Source organism: Phyllobates terribilis, unplaced genomic scaffold, assembly GCF_046119375.1.
Source record: "Phyllobates terribilis strain yellow unplaced genomic scaffold, ASM4611937v1 Scaffold_9__5_contigs__length_417890890, whole genome shotgun sequence".
Lineage (NCBI taxonomy): Eukaryota > Metazoa > Chordata > Amphibia > Anura > Dendrobatidae > Phyllobates > Phyllobates terribilis.
The window spans coordinates 394795012-394804306 of NW_027362769.1; the positions used below are offsets into that span (position 1 = coordinate 394795012).

Consider the following 9295-nt stretch of genomic DNA (forward strand, 5'->3'; position numbering starts at 1 on the left):
ATACAGAAGACAGTAAGATTAGATACATGACATACAGAAGACAGTAAGATTAGATACATGACATACAGAAGACAGTAAGATTAGATACATGACATACAGAAGATAGTGAGATTAGATACATGACATACAGAAGACAGTAAGATTAGATACATGACATACAGAAGACAGTAAGATTAGATACATGACATACAGAAGATAGTGAGATTAGATACATGACATACAGAAGACAGTAAGATTAGATACATGACATACAGAAGACAGTAAGATTAGATACATGACATACAGAAGACAGTAAGATTAGATACATGACATACAGAAGACAGTAAGATTAGATACATGACATACAGAAGATAGTGAGATTAGATACATGACATACAGAAGACAGTAAGATTAGATACATGACATACAGAAGACAGTAAGATTAGATACATGACATACAGAAGATAGTGAGATTAGATACATGACATACAGAAGACAGTAAGATTAGATACATGACATACAGAAGACAGTAAGATTAGATACATGACATACAGAAGATAGTGAGATTAGATACATGACATACAGAAGATAGTGAGATTAGATACATGACATACAGAAGACAGTGAGATTAGATACATGACATACAGAAGACAGTAAGATTAGATACATGACATACAGAAGATAGTGAGATTAGATACATGACATACAGAAGACAGTAAGATTAGATACATGACATACAGAAGACAGTAAGATTAGATACATGACATACAGAAGATAGTGAGATTAGATACATGACATACAGAAGACAGTAAGATTAGATACATGACATACAGAAGACAGTGAGATTAGATACATGACATACAGAAGACAGTGAGATTAGATACATGACATACAGAAGACAGTGAGATTAGATACATGACATACAGAAGACAGTAAGATTAGATACATGACATACAGAAGACAGTGAGATTAGATACATGACATACAGAAGATAGTGAGATTAGATACATGACATACAGAAGACAGTGAGATTAGATACATGACATACAGAAGACAGTGAGATTAGATACATGACATACAGAAGACAGTAAGATTAGATACATGACATACAGAAGACAGTGAGATTAGATACATGACATACAGAAGATAGTGAGATTAGATACATGACATACAGAAGACAGTAAGATTAGATACATGACATACAGAAGACAGTAAGATTAGATACATGACATACAGAAGATAGTAAGATTAGATACATGACATACAGAAGACAGTAAGATTAGATACATGGCATACAGAAGACAGTAAGATTAGATACATGACATACAGAAGACAGTGAGATTAGATACATGACATACAGAAGACAGTAAGATTAGATACATGACATACAGAAGACAGTGAGATTAGATACATGACATACAGAAGACAGTAAGATTAGATACATGACATACAGAAGACAGTGAGATTAGATACATGACATACAGAAGACAGTAAGATTAGATACATGGCATACAGAAGACAGTAAGATTAGATACATGACATACAGAAGACAGTAAGATTAGATACATGACATACAGAAGACAGTGAGATTAGATACATGACATACAGAAGACAGTAAGATTAGATACATGACATACAGAAGACATTAAGATTAGATGCATGCCATACAGAAGACAGTAAGATTAGATACATGCCATACAGAAGACAGTAAGATTAGATACATGACATACAGAAGACAGTGAGATTAGATACAGGACATACAGAAGACAGTGAGGTTAGATACATGACATACAGAAGACAGTGAGATTAGATACATGACATACAGAAGACAGTAAGATTAGATACATGACATACAGAAGACAGTGAGATTAGATACATGACATACAGAAGACAGTGAGATTAGATACATGACATACAGAAGACAGTGAGGTTAGATACATGACATACAGAAGACAGTGAGATTAGATACATGACATACAGAAGACAGTGAGATTAGATACATGACATACAGAAGACAGTAAGATTAGATACATGACATACAGAAAACAGTGAGATTAGATACATGACATACAGAAGACAGTGAGGTTAGATACATGACATACAGAAGACAGTGAGGTTAGATACATGACATACAGAAGACAGTGAGATTAGATACATGACATACAGAAGACAGTAAGATTAGATACATGACATACAGAAGACAGTAAGATTAGATACATGACATACAGAAGACAGTAAGATTAGATACATGACATACAGAAGACAGTGAGATTAGATACATGACATACAGAAGACAGTAAGATTAGATACATGACATACAGAAGACAGTGAGATTAGATACATGACATACAGAAGACAGTAAGATTAGATACATGACATACAGAAGACAGTGAGATTACATACATGACATACAGAAGACAGTAAGATTAGATACATGACATACAGAAAACAGTGAGATTAGATACATGACATACAGAAGACAGTAAGATTAGATACATGACATACAGAAAACAGTGAGATTAGATACATGACATACAGAAGACAGTGAGGTTAGATACATGACATACAGAAGACAGTGAGGTTAGATACATGACATACAGAAGACAGTGAGATTAGATACATGACATACAGAAGACAGTAAGATTAGATACATGACATACAGAAGACAGTGAGATTAGATACATGACATACAGAAGACAGTGAGATTAGATACATGACATACAGAAGACAGTAAGATTAGATACATGACATACAGAAGACAGTAAGATTAGATACATGACATACAGAAGACAGTGAGATTAGATACATGACATACAGAAGACAGTAAGATTAGATACATGACATACAGAAGACAGTGAGATTAGATACATGACATACAGAAGACAGTAAGATTAGATACATGACATACAGAAGACAGTGAGATTAGATACATGACATACAGAAGATAGTGAGATTAGATACATGACATACAGAAGACAGTGAGATTAGATACATGACATACAGAAGACAGTGAGATTAGATACATGACATACAGAAGACAGTAAGATTAGATACATGACATACAGAAGACAGTGAGATTAGATACATGACATACAGAAGATAGTGAGATTAGATACATGACATACAGAAGACAGTAAGATTAGATACATGACATACAGAAGACAGTAAGATTAGATACATGACATACAGAAGACAGTAAGATTAGATACATGACATACAGAAGACAGTGAGATTAGATACATGACATACAGAAGATAGTGAGATTAGATACATGACATACAGAAGACAGTGAGATTAGATACATGACATACAGAAGACAGTGAGATTAGATACATGACATACAGAAGACAGTAAGATTAGATACATGACATACAGAAGACAGTGAGATTAGATACATGACATACAGAAGACAGTAAGATTAGATACATGACATACAGAAGACAGTGAGATTAGATACATGACATACAGAAGACAGTAAGATTAGATACATGACATACAGAAGACAGTAAGATTAGATACATGACATACAGAAGACAGTGAGATTAGATACATGACATACAGAAGATAGTGAGATTAGATACATGACATACAGAAGACAGTGAGATTAGATACATGACATACAGAAGACAGTGAGATTAGATACATGACATACAGAAGACAGTGAGATTAGATACATGACATACAGAAGACAGTGAGATTAGATACATGACATACAGAAGACAATGAGATTAGATACATGACATACAGAAGACAGTGAGATTAGATACATGACATACAGAAGACAGTGAGATTAGATACATGACATACAGAAGACAGTGAGATTAGATACATGACATACAGAAGACAGTGAGATTAGATACATGACATACAGAAGACAGTGAGGTTAGATACATGACATACAGAAGACAGTGAGATTAGATACATGACATACAGAAGACAGTGAGATTAGATACATGACATACAGAAGACAGTGAGATTAGATACATGACATACAGAAGACAGTGAGATTAGATACATGACATACAGAAGACAGTGAGATTAGATACATGACATACAGAAGACAGTGAGGTTAGATACATGACATACAGAAGACAGTGAGATTAGATACATGACATATAGAGAAAATTGTGACTTGATCTGGAAATCAGAGGATAAATGCAGAAGATGAAGAACGTGAGGCTCGGATATACCGGGACCAGTACAGAGATGTGGTGGGGGCAGCAGTTATTGGATATCAGAGTATCAGCGGATCGGGGCGGTAGGATTTATGGGGTGATGGTAAGGGATGGGATTGTGCAGACTCCAGTAATCCAGAACAGATGAGACCAGGGGATATTGAAGAATTGGCTGGTAAGAAAGGAAGATTGAGGAGATAATGAGGATGGAGAGCGGAGGGAAGAGCAGCTCCTGCAGATAGACTGCAGCACATAGCATTCATACATATATGAGGGAGAGGGGTCTGCACCATGGATGGCAACAGGTCATATATAATAACAGGAGTGCAGGAAATGAGAGCATGCAAACGAAGAGAGTACATGAGAGAGTAGAGGATCAGGCAGCTAGAGCGCAGAAGAGAGTAGAGGGTCAGGCATGTAAAGCGCAGGAGGTGGTTTAAATTTGGGCAGGTAGAGCGCAGAATGCAATAGAAGGTCGGGCTGCTAGAGTGCAGGAGAGAGTAGAGGGTCAGGCAGGTAGAGCACAGGAGAAGGTAGGAAGGTCAGGCAGGTAGAGTGCAGGAGAGTAGAGGGTCAGGCAGGTAGATCACAGGAGAGAGTAGAGGGTCAGGCAGGTAGATCACAGGAGAAGGTAGGAAGGTCAGGCAGGTAGAGTGCAGGAGAGTAGAGGGTCAGGCAGGTAGATCACAGGAGAAGGTAGGAAGGTCAGGCAGGTAGAGTGCAGGAGAGTAGAGGGTCAGGCAGGTAGATCACAGGAGAGAGTAGAGGGTCAGGCAGGTAGAGCACAGGAGAAGGTAGGAAGGTCAGGCAGGTAGAGTGCAGGAGAGTAGAGGGTCAGGCAGGTAGATCACAGGAGAAGGTAGGAAGGTCAGGCAGGTAGAGTGCAGGAGAGTAGAGGGTCAGGCAGGTAGATCACAGGAGAGAGTAGAGGGTCAGGCAGGTAGATCACAGGAGAAGGTAGGAAGGTCAGGCAGGTAGAGAGCAGGAGATAGTAGAGGGTCAGGCAGGTAGATCACAGGAGAAGGTAGGAAGGTCAGGCAGGTAGAGAGCAGGAGAGAGTAGAGGGTCAGGCAGGTAGATCACAGGAGAAGGTAGGAAGGTCAGGCAGGTAGAGTGCAGGAAAGTAGAGGGTCAGGCAGGTAGATCACAGGAGAGAGTAGAGGGTCAGGCAATTAAAGCACAGGAGAAGGTAGGAAGGTCAGGCAGGTAGAGAGTAGATGGTCAGGCAGGTAGAGAGCAGGAGAGAGTAGAGGGTCAGGCAGGTAGAGCACAGGAGAAGGTAGGAAGGTCAGGCAGGTAGAGAGTAGATGGTCAGGCAGGTAAAGCACAGTAAACACAAGAGGGTCAGGCAGATAGAGAACAAGATAATGTAGAAAGGTCAGGCAGGTAGAGCACAGTAGAGAGCAGAGGTTCAGGCAGGTAGAGAGTAGGAGAGTGTAAAGGGTCAGTCAGTTAGAGAGAGTAGAGGGTCAGGCAGGTAGAAAGCAGGAGGGAATAGGGGGTCAGGAAGGTAGAAAGCAGGAGAGAATAGGGGGTCAGGGAGGTAGAAAGCAGGAGAGAGTAGGGGGTCAGGGAGGTAGAAAGCAGGAGAGAGTAGGGGGTCAGGGAGGTAGAAAGCGGGAGAGAGTAGAGAGTCAGGAAGGTACAGCACAGGAGAAGGTAGAGAGCGGGAGAGAGTAAAGGGTCAGACAGGTGGAGATTGGGAGAGAATAGAGGGTCAGGTAGGTAGAGTGCAGGAGTGAGCAGAGGGTCAGACAGTTAGAGAGTAGGAGAGTGTAAAAGGTCAGGCAGGTAGAGTGCAGGACAGAGTAAGATATGCGGTGCGCCGTGGAGAGTATAGGGTCAGACAGGAAAGGGCAGGAGAGAAGCATGTAGGAGAGTAGAGATCAGATAGGCAGAGCACAAGAGAGAGTAGAGGATCAGGGAGGAATAGAGAAGGAGACCGTAAAAGGTCAAGCAGGTAGAGAGTGGGAAAGAGTATAGTGTCAGGCAGATAGAGTGCAGGAGAGAGTATAGGGAATATATGTGGCACGCTGTTAAGAGTATAGGGTCAGGCAGGAAGAGGAAAGGACAGAGTAGAAGATCAGGCAGGAGAGAGTACAGGGTCAGGCAGGTGTAGCAGAGGATAGAGTAGATTGTCAAGAGAGTAGCATTCTGGAGAGAATAGAGGGTTAGACAGGTATAGAACACATATTTATAAATTTTTTGCAAAAAAATGTGTCAACTAAATACCCTGATTTTTATCACCTTTTTACTAGCACTTGCTGTTTACTGTTACTTTTCCACAACAGAGTATTTTTATATGTTTGTTTTACTGTGTCCTTGTGTGTTTCAGTCTTTTGGCGGTGTGAACACTGTCCTACAGACTTGTTCACCATGTGCATGGCCCATGTGTTTGTATTCCATAGAACAGACGAGAGTATAGAGTCAGGCAGGTATAGAGCACGAGAGAGTAGAGGGTCAGGCAGGTGTAAAGCAGGAGACTAAAGGGTCAGGCAGGAAAGAATAGAGGGTCAGGCAGGTGAAGAGCAGGAGAGTAGAGGGTCAGGCAGGAGAGAGTAGCGGTTCAGGCAGGTGTAGAGCAGGAGAGTAGAGGGTCAGGCAGGAGAGAGTAGCGGTTCAGGCAGGTGTACAGCAGGAGAGTAGAGGGTCAGGCAGGAGAAAGCAGAGGATCAGGCAGGAGAGTAGAGGGTCAGGCAGGAGAAAGCAGAGGATCAGGCAGGAGAGTAGAGGGTCAGGCAGGAGAGTAGAGGGTCAGGCAGGAGAAAGCAGAGGGTCAGGAAGGAGAGTAGAGGGTCAGGCAGGAGAAAGCAGAGGATCAGGCAGGAGAGTAGAGGGTCAGGCAGGAGAAAGCAGAGGGTCAGGAAGGAGAGTAGAGGGTCAGGAAGGAGAGTAGAGGGTCAGGCAGGAGAATGCAGAGGATCAGGCAGGAGAGTAGAGGGTCAGGCAGGAGAAAGCAGAGGATCAGGCAGGAGAGTAGAGGGTCAGGCAGGAGAGTAGAGGGTCAGGCAGGAGAAAGCAGAGGATCAGGCAGGAGAGTAGAGGGTCAGGCAGGAGAAAGCAGAGGATCAGGCAGGAGAGTAGAGCGTCAGGCAGGAGAAAGCAGAGGATCAGGAAGGAGAGTAGAGGGTCAGGCAGGAGAAAGCAGAGGGTCAGGCAGAAGAGTAGAGGGTCAGGCAGGAGAAAGCAGAGGATCAGGCAGGAGAGTAGAGGGTCAGGCAGGAGAAAGCAGAGGGTCAGGAAGGAGAGTAGAGGGTCAGGCAGGTAAAGAGCAGGAGAGAGTAGAGGGTCAGGAAGGAGAGAGTAGAGGATCAGGCAGGAGAGTAAAGGGTCAGGCAGGAGAGTAGAGGGTCAGGCAGGTAAAGAGCAGGAGAGAGTAGAGGGTCAGGAAGGAGAGTAGAGGGTCAGGCAGGTAAAGAGCAGGAGAGAGTAGAGGGTCAGGAAGGAGAGTAGAGGGTCAGGCAGGTAAAGAGCAGGAGAGAGTAGAGGGTCAGGAAGGAGAGAGTAGAGGGTCAGGCAGGAGAGAGTAAAGGGTCAGGCAGGAGAGTAGAGGGTCAGGCTCTAGTGCGACCCTTCAGGTTGTAGGTGATGGGTGGTTGTGTGCAGGTTCTGGTGGAGGAGTGCGACAAGTCCTAGAATTCGGATAAGAAATGGAAGACAGCGAGTAGATTTTGGTTTGGGGTCATGCAGACAGAAGAGCTGGGTCACCAGAGCCGGGTCCTGTCCTGTAGTGTCCTGCACATGGACCTTATATTCTGTACCTAGTCATGAACTTCTCCCCATCTCTGCACCGTCGCACCTTCCTGTTCTGTTCTGCAGAGCATTACCTCCGGAACTTCAAAGAAAAGCCGCAGAATGCACACGAAGAGCGTTTCGCCGTTAACCCCTTCCGCGCCAGTATTCCTCGCATATCCATGCAACTCCAACCCCATCCTCCCCCGCCAACCCGCCACATAAGTGCAACCTGAGGAATATCGCCCGGGACCCCTTTCGTCTTGTCTCATTAACCCTTTAAGTTGAACTTACCTCTCACCCCGGGAAGCCCGAGGACCACAGGTGGAGAGAAGAGCGGATCTGAGGAAAGATGCAGAGGAGATGTGGAAGAGGGGAAGGGCTGGATCGCCTCTGTTGCTGTTGCTCTCTCCCTCACTGCTGTGTTTCACAGCAGGAGATGGAGGGAGGGTAAGAGGCAGAGGAGGAGACAAAGATAGAGAGCAAATGAATAAAGAGCAAGAAAGAAAAGAGTGTAGACAGAGGTGAAGGAAAACAACCACAGGAGAGCAGACACTGCCACCGCTGCCTTAACCACTTGATGATCTGCTCATCTCAGAGATCATCCATCAGCCTGGACATAACAGGAAATTGTCTGGAGCTCACAGATAAGCCTTCAAAGATGCCTCCAGAGATGCCCTTAGAGAAGCCTCCAAAGATGTTTCCACAGATGCTCACAGAGATGCCCTCAGAGATGCCTCCAGCCAGAGATGCCCTCAGAGATACCTCCAGCCAGAGATGTCCTCAGACATGCCCTGAGATGTCTCCAGAGATGCCTCCAGCCAGAGATGCCCTCAGAGATGCCTCCAGCCAGAGATGCCCTCAGAGATGCCTCCAGCCAGAGATGCCCTCAGAGATGCCTCCAGCCAGAGATGCCCTCAGAGATGCCTCCAGCCAGAGATGCCCTCAGAGATACCTCCAGCCAGAGATGCCCTCAGAGATACCTCCAGCCAGAGATGCCCTCAGAGATACCTCCAGAAATGCCCCCAGAGATGCCTCCAGCCAGAGATGCCCTCAGAGATACCTCCAGCCAGAGATGTCCTCAGACATGCCCTGAGATGTCTCCAGAGATGCCTCCAGCCAGAGATGCCCTCAGAGATGCCTCCAGCCAGAGATGCCCTCAGAGATGCCTCCAGCCAGAGATGCCCTCAGAGATGCCTCCAGCCAGAGATGCCCTCAGAGATACCTCCAGCCAGAGATGTCCTCAGACATGCCCTGAGATGTCTCCAGAGATGCCTCCAGCCAGAGATGCCCTCAGAGATGCCTCCAGCCAGAGATGCCCTCAGAGATACCTCCAGCCAGAGATGCCCTCAGAGATACCTCCAGAAATGCCCCCAGAGATGCCTCCAGCCAGAGATGCCCTCAGAGAT

General features: G+C 44.5%; 1 protein-coding gene across 1 annotated transcript in view; it reads right to left on the minus strand.

Moving 5' to 3' along the window:
• The window catches only part of DOC2A (double C2 domain alpha), a 92206-nt gene extending 83866 nt beyond the window's left edge, over positions 1-8340 (minus strand). Inside the window, exon 1 of the mRNA XM_073648799.1 lies at positions 8181-8340. The gene's annotated coding sequence lies outside the window, so the exon portion shown is untranslated. The remainder of the gene's footprint in view (positions 1-8180) is intronic.
• Between the last annotated feature and the right edge of the window lie 955 nt (positions 8341-9295).